Source organism: Pleurodeles waltl, chromosome 1_2 (assembly GCF_031143425.1).
Source record: "Pleurodeles waltl isolate 20211129_DDA chromosome 1_2, aPleWal1.hap1.20221129, whole genome shotgun sequence".
In the NCBI taxonomy this organism is placed as follows: Eukaryota; Metazoa; Chordata; class Amphibia; order Caudata; family Salamandridae; genus Pleurodeles; species Pleurodeles waltl.
This window is the reverse complement of record NC_090437.1, coordinates 1,117,563,199-1,117,585,203: the sequence shown is the minus strand read 5'-3', so window position 1 is coordinate 1,117,585,203 and position 22,005 is coordinate 1,117,563,199.

The window sequence follows — 22,005 nt, the reverse complement described above, 5'->3', positions numbered from 1 at the left end:
ACACTGCACCGTGCCCATGGGGCTACCTAGGGCCTACCTTAGGGGTACCTTACATGTATATAAAGGAAGGTTTGGGCCCGACAGGTCGAATTGGCAGTTTAAAACTGCACTCAGAGACACTGCAGTGGCAGGTCTGAATCATGTTTACAGGGCTACTCATGTGGGTGGCACAACCAGTGCTGCAGGCTCATTATTAGCATTTGATTTACAGGCCCTGAGCACCTCTAGTGCAATTTACTAGGGACGTACTAGCAAATCAAATATACCAATCATGGAAAAGCCAAGTACCCATACAATTTACAAACAGAGCACTTGCACTTTAGCACTGGTCAGCAGTGGTAAAGTGCCCAGAGTAGCAAAAACAGCAAAAACAAGGTCTAGCACTCAGTCCAAACATGGGAAGCAGAGGCAAAAAAGACAGGGGAGACTATGCCAAGGATGCCAGGTATAACAGACACTCACTATCATATCCAGACAGGCACTCTCACACCTATTTTCAGATAAAGATAGACACTGTCAGGCCCACTCTCACACCTAGGGAGACACTGTCATATCCACTCTCTCACACACACAGACATTCTCATGCTCACTGTCACACTCCCGGGGAAACTCGCACACCCACTCTAGCATCCAGGCAGACACTGTCATACTCCCTCTAACACCCAGACAGAGACTTTCACACTTACCCTCACACCCAGAGAGATGCTCTCACACCTAGTCTCACACCCAGAGACATATTCTGACACCTACACAGACACTCTCACACCCACTCTCACAGCAAGATAGACACTGTTAAGCACTCTGGCACATTGAGGCAGACACTCAGGCACACAGTCTCACACTAAGGCACACTCTTACACACAGTCTCATACACAGTGAGACACTCTCACACCCACTCATATACCCAGAGGGAGACGAAGTGGAAAGGGTTGGGGTGCCAATATTTGGGCACTGATGCATATGATGGAGTTAAGGTAGGATATCAGTTGCTACATAAGGTGGAGGTAGGTAGTGAATAAATGGATTGGCTTTACAAAAGATGGAAAACAATATTAGTACCTGTGATATGTTTACTGTGAAAGGTTAAACCCCACCTGCTAAAGATGGTTTAAAAGTAAGCATGCTCTACTCATAATCTGTTATGAACCTATGACCTGCTGCAGTAGAATGTCGCAGACTGCGTTACCGTGGCAACACAACTACAGGAGCAGGAGGGGGTAGAGAAAACAAAAAAGTTTAAACTGTGACTTTGTTGTTGGAAATGTAGAGGCAATAATGAATTAAATTGAATATTTGGTGTTGAGATTTGCTTTTGTGTGAAAAAAGGCATATAGATGTGTGTTTTTTAATATAATGAAAAAATCATTTTCAAACTTCCCTGTGGATCTGCTGATCCACCCGCGGATTTACACGGTGGCCATGCTGATCTCTGCTGTGGATCCAAGGATCCGGCAAAAACTCCTGCCGATTTCGGCTATTGTTTAAGGAGTGTTGGAAAGGGTTAACTATAGAAGCCAGTCATAAGTGGTAGAACCTAAGTTTAACATGAAAGGGAGATTGTGATTGGTTTTCTGATTGAGTAATCTTCAAAACAAAGTTGAAAAAGTTAATTGTTGCCTTCTGTGAGAGTGTATTTCTGGACTTGTGGTTGGTTTTCTGTACATTTTACAGTGAGAAGAAATTCTAACTGATACTGAAAGACAAACATACAATCCAACATGCAGTCCTATCTGGTGTATTTAGTGAAATACAGTTTATTTTACAAAGTATTAGTAAAGGAATGAATGATAAGTGAAAGAAACTGAGAAATATGTTGATACAATGCCATAACAGACATAAATAGTAGGTCTGTGATTCATGTAAAGCAATTATACAAGTCACCCAATACTAACTGACTACTGAGCTATGTTGAAGCTACTATGGAGAATGTGCTGGTTAGTATTTAAAAGATTAAAAATGTTCTACTGAGTTTTAAAAACGTAAATATATATGCCTACACTGAAATGGGTATTTATAAAAGTAATGTTGAACTGATAGAGTCACACATGTATTGAGAAACGATAGAGATTCTTTCACTACCACTTAGACACAGACATGACTAAAGCATACTACTTGAAAGCCTAAGTGTCAAGATTTACTTGGTTTCAGTTAGCATCAAAAATCTGCTTAGGAAGCCTTAAACTGTTTTTCCACTGTAGAAAGTGAAGGAGTCCGCTATAGTGTATGTAGGCCATTGAAGAGGTTGCTGTGTGCATAACAGATAAAACAAAGTCATATTAAGTTTTACTGCCTTAAAAATGCACTTGCCACGTTAAGTTACATATGCAGTCGCAAATCTATACTGTTGACCATATACAAAATTACAACAATACAAAGGCAGTCTCACAGTCAGACACATAAACATCCACTCATATATTCATGTACATACGGTGACAGTAAGTATATATGCTGCAGTAAGAGATCTGTTTAGGAACTAATACAGTGATTCCAGTATGTAGTTTTCTACAATCATAGTATAGATTCTTATTTAGATAAATTATGGTTTAAATATGGTTTAGGCTGTCAATGATGACCCTAGGTACACTGTTTTATTTCTAACTTGACTTGGTATTAGAAAATGTATTTAAGAAGCTTTATACACAACGTTTACTACAGGTAACTCATCCTTTAAGTGAGATGCACATAGGCCATAGAAAGGAGTGCTTTCTTATTAAAACATGAAGCATTTTCTTCTGAGTTTCACTGACTAAGGTGTTAGCTTCCAGACCCCTATGCCCAGATATATATCCATTCTAGTAGGGTTATGTTACTCATATAGCTAATAACAAAAAGATAGTCAGTCACATATCTAGTGAAACACTGAGGGAGCCACTTGTACATTCACCAGTGCAGACACTAACACACCCAGATATACACCAAAGTGCACACTGACGTATACACTAACACATCCAGGCATATGCTGATGCATACACTGATATACCTAGTCACAGACTGATGCATACCATACCACACCCAGACACATACTGACATATACACTAACACCCAGGTACACATTGATGCATACAGTGACAGAGCTAGGCACACACTGATGCATACACTGACACACCCAAACACACACCAATAAATACACTGACACAACCCAACACACACTGTTGCATGCACTAACACACCCAGGTGCACGGTGATGTATTGACTGAGGCACCCAGATGCACACTAATCCATGCCCTGCAACACCCAAGTGATAGTGAGCATACACTTACACACTCAGTTACACACTGATACATACAGTGAGACACACTCTCATATATGCACTGACATACCCAGTTGCACACTGATGCATTCACAGAGACATTCAGAAATACATTTAGACAGCCGGGCACAGACGGATGCATACACTGACAAACCTAGGGCACACTAATGCATACTCTACCACACCCAGGGACACACTGATGCCTACACTGATACATCCAGGCACACACTAATGCACACTCTAACACCCCCAGGCACCCCCAGGCACCCACTGATGAACACATTGACAAACCGAGGCACTCAGTAATGCATTCTCTGACACACCCAGATGTATACTGATGTATAAACTGAGACACTTAGGCACACAGAGATGCATACAGAGATACACCTACGGACACACTGATGCATACACTGAAAGCCTAACGCACACACACAAGCATACAGTGACACATCTGGAGCACAATAATGCATACACTATAGCTCCCAAGAATATACTGATGCATACAGTGACACATACAAGATCACACTGATGGATATAGTGATAGAGACAGACACTCAATCATACATAGACTGACACACCCCGGACAAAGTCATTCACTGACACATTAATGCACACAGTCATGCATACTCTGAAACTCCCAGGCACATAGGGCCAGAATACAAGTTTGGCGGCCGCCGTGGCGGTCCGACCGCCACACTACAACTCTTGCGGTTGGACCGATGTCTGGGCCAGGCTCTCTGATCCTGATGGACTGACGGCTATCTTGGTTGTGATCAGCCAGGGTGGCACTGAAGTCAGCGACACCCTGCTGATTACAACCATGTTCTCTGCCAGCCTTTTCATGGGGGTTCAACCACCATAAAAAGGCTGGCAGAGAACAAGTGCTGGGGACAACAGTGGTACCACTGCACTGCCCACAACATTGTCATGGGCAGTGCAGGCGCCCCTCTTCCCAGCACCGTCAGAATACGCACTGTCTGCTCAGCAGACAGAGTACATTCTCAGAGTGATAGAGGGGGCCCCTGTGTGACGTGATTGACCTCAGCTCCATGTGGAACCGAGACCAATGCCCCCGCACATTTTTCACTGTGGTGACCAGCGGAAACCTTGGTTGATGAGGTGAGCATGGTCTCAAACTTTATGCAAGATATTAAAGACAAACTATGATGTACTTTTAGAGGGAAACATGTAATTGTTTTTGGAAATTTACTACAACTTACCCCTGTGAAAGGGCAGCCTATATCTAACATCCAGTCACATTGAGTGAAAAACTACAATCAAAACTGAATTCTTTGGAAAAGTCTGTTTCCAAAACTGCTGGATTATAAAAGTGTCTACTAGTTTGCAAGAACTGCATAGTGAGTTTGCGTCATAATTTAAATATTGAAGAAGGATTACATTTTTTAAAACTTTATTTTGATTTTATGCAATATAACAAATCCAGGAAACATTGCAAACAAATGAAGAAGCTGCAAGTTGGAGTATAAGAGCAACATCACCGTCAGTCCAAGGGGGTCATTACGAACTCAGCAGGAAACCCAGCCGAGTTCGGTGCTGGTGGTCGAAACAACGACCGCCAGCACGTTGAAGACCCCGCCGACCCAATAAACAACATTCCGCTGGGCCGGGGGGTGGAAACAGTGGAATACTGGGCGGAATGCTGGGCCTGTATATTGCCGACGGCTCCACATGGAGCCGCTGTCAATGTAGCAGTGCGTGGGGTGCAGCAGCACCCCTTGCGCATATCACTGCCCGTAAATCGGGCAGTGACATGCGCAACAGGGCTGTGTACGGGGGCCCCTGCACTGCCCATGCCAACTGCATGGGCAGTGCAGGGGCCCCCGGGGGAGCCCCAGGGCACCCATTCCCCCAGCCTTTCCCTGGCAGCCTAAACCGCCAGGGAAAGGCTGGGGGAACACAGGTGCATTATCCGGTGGGCAGCGCTGCTTGCAGCACTACCCTGTCGGAAAGGGAACTCCGTCATCATCAGGCTGCCTGGTGGCGGAAGTCTGGCGGTAGCGGAGTTCCGCCTGTGGCAGTCTCCCAGTGTTTATTATATGGCGGTCGGACCACGATGCTGGTGGCAGTAATTTCCGCCACCGCCGGCACGGCGGTCCGGACCGCCATTTTCATAATGAGGGCCCAAGACTTGAAACACAATTACAACAATCCAGTAGCTGTCAAAGAGAAAAAAGCAGCAGAGGAATGTAACAGCGGGAAGGGACACAGTAATTGGGTACATCATGGAGGACAGGCAAGACAGAGAGGAAGAGGTCAGGAAAAGCAGGGGGTGTTGATTGTCCAACGACCCGGAGAACTCTCTGTGCAGGGCCCTACATAAGGGACGGGGTGGAGGTGTCAGTGTTTTAGTGAGGTGAAGCAGTCTCCACCGAACCCTCCATCGGCTGTAAAGTCAGTGTCAAGAGATAATTTTGAAGTGGTTCCCATATATCTTTGGGTCAGGAGAATGGTGGCTGCAGCACTGCATAAGTTTCACTAGTGGGGTCCCAATGAGACAAATCTTACAGCCAGGCTGATATGATAGGGATTGTACTGCTACCCCAATGGGGAGCACTGCTACCCCAATGGAGAGCTATATGTCGCTTTGCAAGGAGTAAGGCCAGGGCAACAAAGCATCTGATATGCAAGTGCAGTGGCTTAACATAACATAACAACTGCAAGAGTAGGCTTGGAGTGAGTAGGTGTCCTGTCATGTGTACAGATCAGGAAACAGGTACAGGCTAAATGAGCGACGTCAGCATGCTCGGCAGAGCATTCCAGACAGGAATGCAAAGAGGAGAGATCTAACTTGGCTAGCCTCTGCGGCATTACGTAAGTACTGTGCAAGTATTTGTAGTGTAACAGTTTATGCTGATGATTATTGGAGATAAGTTAAGTCTGAGCACAATAGAACCACTGTTTATCCGACATGGAATGTCCCAAGTCGGGCTCCAACATGATTTTGGATTTGTCTGCTCAGGCCTTAACGTGATGGACCCGTTGTAGAGTTGAGATATCAGATGTGTGCTATCAGGAGCCACAATAATCAAAGAAAGGGGAGAGAATTTGATTGGCTCATATGAGTATGTAGGCAACGTAGTACACAGGATACTGTGTAGGCGGTACAGGATGAAACTATCGATATACGTTGCATTGTGCCCCTCTGGCAGCATGACAACGGTTTTCAGGGTGGACTTACTACAGAGGTCACCCAAGGTGTAAAGCTGAAGAGCAGTTAATGTGCGCTTTCTAAGTCTTTCTAAGGGATTGTAAATCTTCAAATCTTCTTACTCTTGGATTACAAACCACAGACATAGTACTAAAATGGCATTACAGATCAGAAACTGTGAACTATAGCATACATCTACAGAAGGTAGAAAGGATTGGTAAATGTTTGTTTCTAGAACAGGTGACATACTATACACCTCTTCATTGAATTACTGGACTTTGCGACATCATGCGGCCTAGTAAGGATGATGTCTTTAAACACTTTTTTAACTAGTACTATGATGCATACACATTCATTCTATTATAAAGCTGTAATAATATTTATGTAATTTGACAAGTATAGGTAAAAGAGTTTGGTTAATATTTGTAGTGAGTGCCACACATAAGGGGTCATTATGAACCCCGGTGGTTCAGACTGACATGCCGGCAGCGGGTACAAAGACCGCCTCCAGCATGGCGGTCTGAACCCCCATATAATGAACACAGTGAGGGCCGCCTATGGTGGCCCTCCTCCACTGCCAGGCTGCCGCCGACAGGCTGCCTGACGGTGGAGGGAATCATTTTTTGACAGGGCAGCGCTGCAAGCACATGTTCCCCCGCCAGGAAACAGCTGGCAGAAGGGGTGCTGCGGGTTCCCCCTGGGGCCCCTGCATTGCCCATACACTTGGCATGGGCAATGCAGGGGCCCATGTGCAGTGCTCCATCGCGCCGGTCACTGCACGATTTACGGGCAGTGATCTGCGCGATGGGTGCAGCTGCACCCACCGCGCACCAACATTGGCGGCGGCTCCATTTGGAGCCGCTGTCAATGTTACGACCCTTTTCCCCGCTGGGCCGGTGGGAAGAAACACTGTTTCTGCCCGACGGCCCAGCGGGGAAAACATTACACGGCCGGCGGGGGGTAGTCGTGCTGGCTGTCATCTATTGACCGCCAGCGCAGAAAACTGCCAAGATCATAATGAGGGCCATAGTGATGTGCATTTAAAAAAATGTGCTATGTACTTATGGTTTTTTTTTACAGTCCATATGACGGTTTTTCCCCCCACTATTCAAGGATGAGCATTTTTATGCACTTAATTTATTGTGCAAAAGTATAGAAGCTGAGAACAGTGGACAAGGCAATGTGACATGTTCAAATAATAATAGTAATTTCTATAAAGTAGCATACATTTGTTGTGTCTTAAAATGAACTATATTATTTTTATTACAGATAGAAAATTTGCAAAAGCTTATCTTTACAAAATCTAAATTTAACTTTTATGTTTTCTCTTTTTATACAGATTAAAGGATATTTTACTGCAGTAACATAGTAACTAACTACATCTCTGTCCATCCATAAAAGTACCCAATTACAGATAGTTAATTAAACTAATACATCAACACACTCATTTAAATAAAGTTATATATCCACACATGTGTACACTAACACACTCAGAAAACACTGATAGATACATGTATATAGCCAGACAAACACAAATCTGTAAACTGATACATGAAAATAAACACTGGCATATATTCTAAGACATCCAGTCACTCATTAATTCATAGCTCTATAGATGCAGGCATGTAAGGATACTGGTAGTGATAAATCTACAGACACACTGACTCATACATTGACACACCTAGATATGCAGTAATGCATACACTGACACACCTAAGCAAATAATGATACACACCCTGAAACACCCATGCACACAGTGATGCATACACTACCACACCCAGGAACACAGTGACACACCCAGGCACACACTGACACATACAATGACATACCCAGGCACACACCCAGGCACACAATAATATATACACTGCTACACTCAGGCATACTCTCATCCATACACTGACACACCCAGGTACTCACTGGTACATACAGTAAGACACCCAGAAAAATGCTGATGGTCACAGTGATACTCCGAGGCACACACTAATGCATACAATGACACACCTATGCAAAACCACTCTCTGCTGCACACTCTAATATACCCTGGCACACATTGCCACAGACACTGAGGCAGCCAAAGAGAACACTCATGCATACACTAACATATCCAGCTATACACTTATACATACACTAACACACCCAGGCTCACTCGCATACATACAATGACACATCCAAGAATATGAAGATGCTTATTTTGACATAGACAGTCACACACTGATACATAAACTGACACACCCAGGCATACACTGATGAATACACTGACACACCCAGGCATATACTGATGTATACACTCACACACACAAACACACACGGGCACACACTGATACATGAACTAACACACCAAGGCAGACACTGACACATAGAGTGGCACATCCTAGCACAAACTCATGCATACACTGACACACCCAGGCATACACTGATACATACATTAACATACCGAGCACACACTGACACATACACTGACACACCCTGGCACACATTCATGCATACACTGACACACCCAGGCGCACAGTGTGACATACACTGACACACCCCGTCACATACTCATACATACACTGAGAGACCAAGGCACACACTCATGCGTATACTCACACCCCTAGGGACACTCTTGATGCATTCACTGACACACCCAGCCACACACTGATGAATACACTGACACACCCAGGTACACGCAAATGCATACACTGACACACCCAAGCAGATAATGATACGCACCCTGACATACCCATGCAAACAGTGATGCATATACTAACACACCCAGGCACACATTGACACATATACTGAGACACCCTGGCACACATTCATACATACACTGACATACCCAGGCACACACTGAGACATTCACTGACACACCCTGTCACAAACTCATGCATACACTGCGACACCCAGGCACACACTCATGCATATACTGACACACCTAGGGACACTCTGACAGGGTGTGTCAGTGTATGCATCAATGACCCTGACATTCCCAAGTACACACTAATGCATATACTCACACACCCAGGCATATACTCATACATACATTGATACACCCAGGCACACACTGGTACATACACAAACACACCTATGAATATGTTGAGACACCCAGGCACACCCAAATGCATACACTGACATACCCACGCACACTTAGATGTGTATAGTAATATACCTCAGTACACATACACTGACACACCGAGAGACACTCTCATGCATACAATAAAATACCCAGCTATACACTTATACATACACTTACATACATACCCAGGCTCATAGTGATGTACACATTAACACACCCAGGCACTCTCATGCATACACTAACATACCCAGACACACACGTGTATATGCACTGACACACTCAGACACACACTGATGCATACACTGACACACCTGGCAAGCATTATGCACCCCCAGCACACACTAAGATATACACTGACAAACCCTGTTGCACACTCATGCATGCACTGAGACACCAAGGCACACACTGATCCATATGTTGGCACACCCAGGAACACTCTGATGCATTCACTGACACACACAGTTACACACTGATGAATACACTGACACATCAAGGCACACACTGATGCATTTACCAAAACACCCTGGCACACACATATGCATACACTGACACACCCAGCCACACAATGATAAACACATTGACACACCCAGTCACACACTATTGCATATACTTCTTCACCTAGGAACACACTGAAGCATTCACTGACACACCCAAGCATACACTGATCCATACACTAAGACAACCAGGCAGACACTGAAACATACACTGACACACCCAGCCACTCACTGACGCATACACTGACACACACAGCAACTCACTGGCGCATACAGACACCAAGGCATACACTAATGCATACACTGGCACACCCAGGCACACTCTCATACATACACAGATACACCCAGGCACACACTGGTACATACACTAAAACACCCAGACAGTATACACAGTGATACACCCAGCTCGCACACTAATGCATACCCTGAGACACCCATGCACACTCTGATGCATACACCAATATGCGCTGGCACACGCTGCCACATACACTGAAACACCCAAAGACATACTCATACATAGACTAACATACCCAGCTATACACTTATGCATACGCTGACACACCCAGGATCATAGCGATGTATACCCTCAGACACACTCTCATGTGTACACTAGCATACCCAACCACACACACTAGTACATACACTGTCACACCCAGGCTGACTCTGATACATACACTGACACACCCAGGCACACACTGAGGCATTCACTGGCACAGCCAGTCACATACTGATAAATACACTGAGACACCCCCAGGCATACACTGACACACCCAGGCATTCAATGATACATAAACTAACACACAAAGGCATACATTGACACATACAGAAACACACCTGAGCATGAACACATGCTTACACTGACACACCCAGGCACACACTGACACATAGAATGACACACCCTGCCATGCATTCATGAATACACTGAGACACCCAGGCACACACTGGTGCATATATTGACACACCTAGGAACACACTGATGCATTCACTGACACACCCAGTCACACACTTATGACTACAGTGACATGTCCAGGCACACTCTGATGCATACAGTAACACACCCTGGCATACACATATGCACACACTGACACACCCAATCACAGATTAATGCATATACTAAGACCACTAGGTACACACTGAAGCATTCACTGACACATCCAAGCAAACACTGATTCCTACACTAATAAATCCAGGCAAACACTGATGCATACACTGACACAACCAGCCACTCACTGATGCAAACATTGACACACCCAGGCACCCACTAATGCATACACTGACACACCCAGGCTTATTCTCATACATACACTGACACACCCAGGCCCACACTGACACATACACTAAAACACCCAGACAGATGTCGATACACACAGTGATACACCTAGTTGCACACTAAAACATACATTGACACATCTCCGCCCACTCTGATGCATACACTAATATACCCTGGCACACACTGCCACAAACGCTGAGATACCCAAAGACAGACTCATGCATACACTAACTTACCCATCTATACCTTTATAAATGCACTGACACACCCAGGCCCATAGTGATTTATACACCAAGACATACAGGCAATTCTCATGCATACAATAACATACCCAGACACACACTGATACATATAGGTGGCACACCCTAGCATGCATTCATGCATACACTGACACAACCAGGCATACAGTGAGACATACACTGACACTCCATGTCACACATTCATGCATACTCTGAGACTCCCAGGCACACAATGATGCATATACTGACACACCTAGGGACACTTTGATGTGTTCACGGCCACACCCAGTCATGCACTGATGAATACACTGACATATCCAGGCACACACTGATGCATACACTAACACACCTTGGCACACACGTGTGCATAAACTGACATACCGAGAAACACAATGATGAATACATTGACACAACCAGTCACACAATAATGCATGTACTGCTACACCTAGGATCACAGTGATCCATTCACTGACATACCCAAGCACACCCTGATTCATACACAAAGACATCCAGGCAGACACTGATGCATACACTGACACACCTAGGCATACACTTACACATTCATTGACACATCCAGGCACACACTAATACATACACTGAGAAACTGAGACATACTTTAATACATACACTGACACACTCAGACACACATTGGTACATACACTAACACACCCAGACACATGCTGGTGCACACAGTGACACACCCAAGTACACAAGAATGCATACAGTCATGCATCCATGCACACTCTCATGCATACACTAATATACCAGGGCACATATTGCCACATACATCGAGACAACCCAAAACACACTCATGCATACACCAACATACCCAGCTATACACTTATACATGCACTGACACACCGAGGCTCATAGTGATTGTTGGACCTGGCCCTTTTTGCTGGGTCATCCCCAGACTTTTTGCCTCCTTCCTTCCATTGTTTCTGACCTCTTGGTGTTGGCTGTAAGACTCTGAGGCCCGTATTTATACTTTTTTTAGCGCCGCATTTGCGCCGCTTTTTGACGCAAAACGGCGCAAACCTACAAAATACAATGGCATTTTGCAAGTTTGCGCTGTTTTTGCGTCAAAAAACGACGCAAATGCGGCACAAAAAAAGTATAAATACGGGCCTGAGCATTTTATCACTGCTGATCAGTGTTAAAGTGCAGGTGCTCTCCCTACTAAAGTTGGTATGATTTGTTTACACCTAATTGGCACATTTAATTTACCTGTAAGTCCCTTGTACAGTGGTATCCTTGTACCGGGGCCTGTAAATTAAATGATACTAATGGGCCTGCAGTGCTGCTTGCGGCAACCACAGAAGTAGCCTTTCAAACCTTCTCAGACCTGCCAGCGCAGGGCCTGCATGGGCAGTTTACTACCACAGGGATCTGGCATCTAAATTTACTTCCCAGGCCCAGAACTCCCCTTTAACTATAATTAAGTCACCCCTAAGGTAGGCCCTAGCTAACCCTATGGGCACGCAAAGGGCTTCTCTACCCCCAACTCATGTTTGGAGTCTGTGCTGGAGGAGAGAAGGGACACTCCTGGAACTAGTTGTAACTGGTTGGAACCTCCTCTTCCCCTCTATGTTAACTCTGTACAAAACTGAGTATAAGTACACAGGGTTTTTCCCTATGAAAAAAGAGACACTTGAGACACTTAAAACATACTTGGAACTGGACACAGAATGCTCCTGGAGGGACTCACCAGGAACTGCCTTGGACTGCTGCTGCTGTGCTGACCTGTGACCTGCTGGGTCACTGGGAGGAACTGCCATTGTCTGTATCCCCTTTGTGCTGGCCTGTTGCTGTGCACTACCGCCCTGTGCTCCCCTTGTGTCCTCCATGGGCTGGGTGCTGTGGCCCCTGTCCTCTGCCACTTTTGGCTTTTCAGCGTGAGTATGGCGCTGTGCTTTAGAGCTCCTGTGTTGGAGCAGAAGCGCCTGGAGAGCGCTTAATGTTATGCTGTGAGCGTTCTTTAGTTGTTAGTCCCTTGTGAGCACTTTTCTAAACATTGCTGGGGACTCACCGCCGCGACCCAGTCGGGTTGACTGACTCGTGCAGCATGTGACGCGTACCTTTCATCTGTGCCCCTGGGACACTGATGCATACACTGACATGCCCAGGCACACACTTATGGATACACTCACACACACCCAGACACACACTGATTGATACACTAACACACCCAGGCTCACACTGCCACATACAGTGACACTACCAACACAAAAGGATGATGGACGGAGTGCTGAACAATGCAAACACTCACCTCCAGTCACAGATCTGGGTTCAATCCATTGTTCTTTTGCTCACCATGCCACATCAGTTTGGACCCAGCCATATGCAAATCAGTCTTGATCCTGTTCCTCATGAGAACAGTCCAGCCCGAACTGCCTGGACCAAAAACAAGCATCCTGGGACCAGTTTCAGGGTATCACCCTTCATCAGCCAGGTTAGCTTGAATCCAGTGGCACAGTGAGCCCGGACCCACATCTGAACGATGGATTAAACCCAGATCTGTGACTGGGGTGAGTGTTTGAAAAGTTTCAACACTCCATCCATCATTCTTTTGTGTTACGTACAGTGGCACACCCTGGCTCGCATTCATGCATTCACTGAAACACCCAGACACGCATTGAGCCATATACTGACACACCCTGTCACACACTGATGCATATACTAAGATACCCAGGAACACACTGATGCATATACTGACACACCTGGGGACACTCTGATGCATTCACTGAAACACCCAGTCACACACGGATGAATACACTGATGCATCCATGCACACATTACTGAGACACCCAGGCTCATAGTGATGCATACACTAAGACACCCAGGCACACTCTCATGCATACACTACCATAGCCAGACACACACTAGTAAGATACACTGACACACCCAAGCACACAGTGATCCATACAGTAAGACATCCAGGCAGACACTGATACATACACTGACACACTTAGGCACATGCTGATGTATAAATCAGCACACCCAGTCACACACTAATGCATATACTGACACACCCAGGCATACACTGACATACCCTGCCATACACTGATGTATACTCTCATACATATACCCAGACAAACAATGCGACATACAATAACTCACTCAGGCACACACAGACACATTCAGTCACACCCCTAGCACAACCCTGTAGTGTAGCCATTTTTAGTGCCATTTTAGTGTAGCATTATGCACGTTAGGTTTTCATATTAGGCCTCTGTGCACTTTACCCTAGACACGTTTTTATTTTGCCTTGCACTGTTATTTTATAATAACCAGTTTTACGGTCTTGTTTTATTCTTTCTATCACACTGTTTAGCCTAGTTCAGCTCTGTGTTCGCTAACACTGCATTCTTTCTCACTCTGTGCTTCAGTCAAGGCTACAGTCAGATACATTGCCAGTACACGTGGTAGAAGTTTAGTCTCTGGCGTTCGTAGATGATACACATCCTTACGTAGGGACCTCTTCTTAGAACATCTGCGTGTTAGTTATAAAATCACTTTTTGGTCCTAGTACAGACAGAGGGAGATTCCGACCAGGAACATACAACTAGATGGTGACTGCCCCGCTGCAGATGCTGATGCAGCTTACAGGCCTTTGCTCAGGTTTGAGGGTTGATGTCCTCCCAGGTAAACCTGAAAGGCAGGCTTAGAGCTTTCCATGCTGTGCTCATAAAATAACTTAGAGAGAACTTAATATAGTTGCACTATATTAGCCTTATTCTTGTGCTTCACTTTCACCGTTACTATTTTAATCATACTGTGTTGTTTTGTTCTGGTTATCGACAGCTCATGCCTTACTATATCAAATGAAGTCATTTTATTAAACCAATCTTTAAAACTTAAACTGCCTTTGTCATTTTTATATGAGACCGTACTATGTATGAGAGCACCGGTTGTGACCCGAGTGACCACGACTTCCCTGGGAAGTAATAAGATGTCATGCGCTCGGCTGCCCAATTGTCCCTTCCCTTCGGGAGAGATGAGGCACTGCTAGTTAGCCGGAGCATAACCTGGATTTGGGGTGACAAGGGTTCTTCACTGTGGGTCAGACTTAGTCCTGCACACTGTGAAACGATCTTGCCGCCCAAAAATCCAGTAGTCTCATTAGGATAATGAGAGCCTACACGACAACCCCATGCATACACTGACACACCCAGGCACACACTGAGACATACACTGACACACACTGTCACACACTGATGCATACACTGAATACCCAGGCACACACTAAAATATACATTGACACCACGAGGGATGCTGTTATGCATTCACTGACACGCCCAGTCACACCCTAATGAATACACTGACACATCCAGGCATAAACTGATGCATTTACTGATGCACCTAGGAACAAATAGATGCATTCACTGACACACCCAAGCACACACTGATCCATACACTAAGACATCGAGGCAGATACCGATGCATACACTGACAGACCCAAACACTTACTGATACATACACTGACACACCCAGACACACACTAATGCATACAAAGACATACCCAGGCATACTCTGATACATACACTGACATACCCAGGCACACACTGACAAATGCACTGACACACCCTGGCACGCATTCATACATACACTGAAACATCGAGACACACACTGAGACATACATTGACACACCCTCTCACAGACTCATGCATACACTAAGTCACCCAGGCACACACTGATGCCTATACTAGCATACATAGGGACACTCTGATGCATTCACTGAAACACACAGTCAAACACTGATGAATACACTGATGCATCTATGCACACATTGATGCATACACTGAGCCATCCTGGTAGACACATATGCATACACTGACACACCCAGACACACAATGATGAATATAATGACACACCCAATCACACATTAATGCATATACTGATGCACCTAGAAATACACGGATGCATTCACTGACACACCCAAGCATACAATGATCCATACACTAAGACATCCAGGCAGATACTGATGCATACACTGACACACCCAGCCATTTACTGACGCATACACTTACACACCCAGGCACACACTAATGCATACACTGATATACTCAAGCATACTCTCATACATACACTGACACACCTAGGCACACACTGGTACATACACTGACACACCCAGACAGATGTTGATACACACAGTGATGTTCGGACACACCCATTCACACTCTGATGCATACATTAATATATCCTGGCTCACACTGCCACATACACTGAGACACCCATACACACACTCATGCATACACTATCATACCCAGCTATAACCTATACATACACTGACACACTGAGGCTCATAGTGATGTATACACTAAGACACCCAGGCACACTCTCATGAATACACTAGCATACCCAGACACACACTTGTACATACATTGACTCACCCAGGCTCACTCTGATACATACACTGACACACTCAGACACACACTGCTGCATACACTAACACAGCTATTCACACACTGATACATAAACTGATACACCCAGGCATACGCTGATGCATACAGTGGCACACCCAGGCATACACTGATGCATACACTAACACACCCAGGCACACTTTTTCATACACTAAGACACCCAGGCACACACTGACACATACAGTGACACACCTTAGCATGTAGTTATGCAGACACTAAGATACCAAGGCAGCCACTGATACATACACTAACACATCCGGTCACACACCTGTGCATATGCTGACACACCCAGGCACACTCTAATGCATATACTAACACACAGTGGCTCACACTCATGCAAGCACTGACATTTAAGTTGGCCACGAGGAGGAGGGGGTCCGCAACGGATCCCCTTCATTCTTTTTTCCAGCCCCAGGAAGGTGGCAGTCCCTGGGGCTTCAAGGGGGCCACCCAGGCCCCACTTGAGTTCATTTAATATTTATCCCTGGGGAGGGGGAAACATCTTTTATGCCCACTTTTTTATAACGAAGTCCTGGTAAACGAAAGCGGAACAATGCTTTCTTTAACCACGACTTCGTTATTTTGTGCCTTAACCACGCATGTCCTGAACAACGAACACGCGTGGTTAAGGTACAAACAAGGGAGTCGGCTGAGGAGGACGACGCAGTGGGGCGTTTTAGGTTTTGGGGAGGGGGTGGGGGGTCGGGGGTTTTAGGTTTTGGGGTGGGGTTGGGGGGGTGGGGCGTTTTTGGTTTTGGGGTGGGGTTGGGAGTGTCGGGTTTTAGGTTTTGGAGAGGGGGTGGGGGTTCGGGGGTTTTAGGTTTTGGGGTGGGGCGTTTTAGGTTTTGGGGAGGGGGTGGGGGTTCGGGGTTTTAGGTTTTGGGGTGGGGTTTGGGGGGTGGGGCGTTTTTGGTTTTGGGGTGGGGTTGGGAGTGTCGGGTTTTAGGTTTTGGAGAGGGGGTGGGGGTTCGGGGGTTTTAGGTTTTGGGGTGGGGTTGGGGGGTGGGGCGTTTTAGGTTTTGGGGTGGGGTTGGGGGCTGGGGTGTTTTTGGTTTTGGGAGGGGGTGGGGGGCGGGGGTTTTAGGTTTTGGCCTGGGGTTGGGGGGGTGGGGCGTTTTAGGTTTTGGGGAGGGGTGGGGGGTCGGGGTTTTAGGTTTTGGGGTGGGGTTGGGGGGGTGGGGCATTTTAGGTTTTGGGAAGGGGGTTGGGGTTTTAGGTTTTGGGGTGGGGTTGGGGGGGTGGGGAATTTTTGGTTTTGGGGAGGGGGTCGGGGGTTTTAGGTTTTGGGGTGGGGTTGGGGGTGGGGCGTTTTTGGTTTTGGGGCGGGGGTGGGGGGTCAGGGGGTTTTAGGTTTTGGGGTGGGGTTGGGGGATTGGGGTTAGGCATGCAGGATCAATGGGTGCCCGTTACTAATGACTTTACCAGGAATGCATTTACAACGAAATATCGTTGTTAAGGCATTTGTGGTAAAGGCATTAGTAGTAACAACGAGGTCGGTGTTCCGACCTCGTTGTTTAGGCACCCGTTGTTTTGTCAGTCGGTGTTCCGTCGTACAACTCTGGGGAGGTGGTGGTCCCCGGGGCTGTAGGGAAAGCTGTACGGGCCTCCCCCATTCCAAATTTATATTTTGCCCTGGGGAGGTGGTGGTCCCCGGGGTTGCGGGGGAGGCTGCACAGCCCCCCGCATTCATTTGATATCTGGCTCTGAGGAGGTGGCGGTCCCCAGGGCTGTGGGGAGGCCATTCCGGCCTCCCTCATTACAACTTGCCATTTTGCTCCAGGGAGGTGGCGGTTCCTGTGATTAGGGGGGACCATACGGGCCTCCCCCATTACAAATAAAGATTTTACCCCTGGGAGATGGTGGTCCCCAGGGTGCAATAAGCCTCAGGAGAGGGCCCCATGCACCCCCTCCTTTTTGTAACAAATGCCCTCTTTTATTTTCAATTTTCAGCACATTTGTGGATCTGCCATGATTTTTGGCAAAAACTAATTTTAAAGTGCTTTTTGCCCTGGGGGGACCACGACACCAGAGCTAGGGTGCCAGGGTGTCCCTACCCTGCCTCCTTTTTTTTTTTTTTTAACATTTTTTCTGGGACTCGACTGAAGCCAAGTCCCAAGATGGTTATCAACACTTCATAGTTGAAGTGTTGGCAGCCAATCAGATCTCAGCACGGAATCTGGAGCTTTTGTGAAGCCTTTGCACCTCCAGATATCTATATTTCTTTTTCTTTTAATATTTCAAAAACTACTGAACGGATTTACCCTAAACAACAAAAAGGCTTCTTCCTGGCCCAAAGGCTACCTTTCTGCCATATTTGGTGTAAGACCTTCTAGTACTTCCAGCTGTAGTTGTGTTCAAAATCCCTATGGGAATTTCAATGGGAAACACACTCCCCCCCCCCTTTTTCTTAGCCCCCGCTTGTCGGATCACCCGAAACATTTGATGTACAACAAGATTCTCTGGAACACTTCTTTTGGAAAATTTCATGAAGATTTGTCAAGCAGCATCAAAGATATAGGCAAGTCAGAAATGTTATAGTTAGGTTATGAATTATTTAGTCGTACAAAGCCATGGAAATTCAGCAGGTATAGTTACTTGAGCTAATTATAACTTGCTGATGACCTCACATATTACATCAGTCATGACATGCTCAGTGACATCACTGATGACATAAGAGATGACATCTCAAATGACATCACCGATGATATCATCACGTCACTGTTGGTGATAGTATGGATGTGTGAGTGGGTTTATGGGTGTGTGAGTGGTTGAGCCAATTGTTCTACAGAAGTGTGAATGGATGTGTAAGTATCTATTTTCGTGAGAAACTGGCTGTATGAGTGGGTGCATTGGTTGAGTGAGTGGCTGTACAAATTAGTGAGTGGGTGTGTGAGTTCTGGTATAGGTGACATACTGGGTGTGTTAGTGAGTGTAGCAGTGAGTGAGTTGGTGAATTAGTGAGTGTATTAGTGAGTAAGTAGGTGTATAAGTACCTGTATGTATAAGTGAGTGAGTGTGTCAGTGACTACATTGTAGAGTGAGTGGATATGTGAGAACCTGTTTTGTTGAATGAGTGGGTGTGTGAGTGGCACAGTGGGTGAGTGAGTGGGTGTGTGAGTGCTGGTACAAATGGGTTGGTGTGTTAGTGGTTGTATGGAAGAGTGAATTGTTGTGACAGTGACTCTATCAGCAAGTGAGTGGCTTTTTTTCACTGAGAATATGTCTGAGTGTGTGATTGTGTAAGTGGTTGTTTGGATGAGTGAGTGGGTGTGTCAGTGCTTGTGTGGATCTGTTAGTGGGTATGTGAGTGTTAGTGTAGATATATGAGTGGATGTGTGGGTGGCTTTGTGGGTCTATAAAGGGGTGTATTACTAGCTGTATGAGTGTGCGAATAGCTGAAATAGTATTGTATGGTTGAGTGAGAGGTTTTGTCAGTTGCTGTGTGAGTGAGTGGCTGTGTGTATGTCAGTACTTCTATGGGTCTGTATATGTGTATGTGAGCAAGTGTGTGTGTGATGGTATGAAAGTTTGTATAGGGGTATATGTGGGTGTGTGAATGCTTTTGTGGATAATGTCATCACTGATGATATCAATGATGCCATTTGAGATGTCTTCAGTGATGTCATCAGTGATGTCACTGATCATCGCATGAGGGATGCAGTATGTGAGGTCATAAGCAGTGCATTACGGGTCACAAATTATAGTTAGCTGAAGTAACTATAACTGCTGAATTTTTATGTTTTTTCACAACTAAATTCCAAACTTAACTATAATGTGCCTGTAACCATTGGTTATTTCAGTAAATTTTTGAGGTATTTTTAATTCTATTTCTTAACTATAATGTTCCTGTAACCTTTGTTTTTTCAGTGAATTTGTATGTTTTTTTTAACATAAAGTTATTTTAGTTATACTAATCTACCCAGTGACTGAGTGTCTGAGTGTGTATATGGGTGTGTGGGTGACTATATAAAATTGGTGTATGATTGACTGCATCATTAGTGTATCACTAATTGATTCAGTGCTTGAGTGGTGTACACAAAAGTATTAAAGTACTATGGAGAAAAAGAAAAGAGAATAAGGTAGATAAAACAGTTAAAAAGTAATAATAATTTGACCATACATATGTTTCTTATTTTATTTAAAAAAAAAAGGTTTTAGAGGATCCACTGATCCACTGTAGTGCCAGAAAAATTGGAACAGGAGTACTCTATGGTTTTTGTTCCAATCACGAGGAACCAGAGCTGCGGATCCCGCTATTTTTTTTTGCAATTGTTTTCACTGTATATGTGCCTCCGTTTTGGATATTGGTATTCTGGTGTACCTGTTTGTGGGTATATATATGTTACACTATGGCTTTATTACACTTAAAGAAGTGATTTTGCGGTGTAACACAATCCAAGGATTCACAAAGGGAACCGCGGATGCACCCCATAAGAAAAGTAAACCTTTCCATTTCATTGGCTGCATTTGGACCACACCCTATAACTGTTGTAGCCCTAGACTTCTCATCTCTACATAGAACACTGTGGAGACAGTAGTTACATCTGCTGTTTGTTATGTAGTGCTTGTTTGGCTGCCTTTTATTCCTTAAAAAGTGGCAAGTGGTTCACAACAGCCAGAAAACAAGATCCTGAAATATAAGAGGACCCAGGGACATCTTGTGCAACAAAGAAGAGTGACGCCTGGAAGTATTTTCCTATAGCTCCCAGTGAGAAGAAGTAACTGCAAAGTTTGTTACCTGCTATATTTGTAGTAAGCAACTTTCTCAGCAAAAATTGCACTCAGCAAAAAAATACTCTCATGGTACTAGCTCAATGTGGAAGCACCTTAGAATAATCCACAAGCGAGTCTACACTGGGATGATGATGGATAGGGAAACTGAAGAAGATGCTTCAACATCCACTGGTGCAGGAGCAGATACAGGAGGAACCATTGCAATTCCATCAGTGACTCAAGAATTGGGAGGCACAGTCACTTACTGTGCAAAATGCCATGTGCCTATTTCTGCACAATTGTATCTGTTGCAAAATTTTCTGCAGCCATTCGCAACCATTGTTGCTAGTTTTTTTGTTTTCATCAATATGTTTCAGAGCATGTTACTGTTT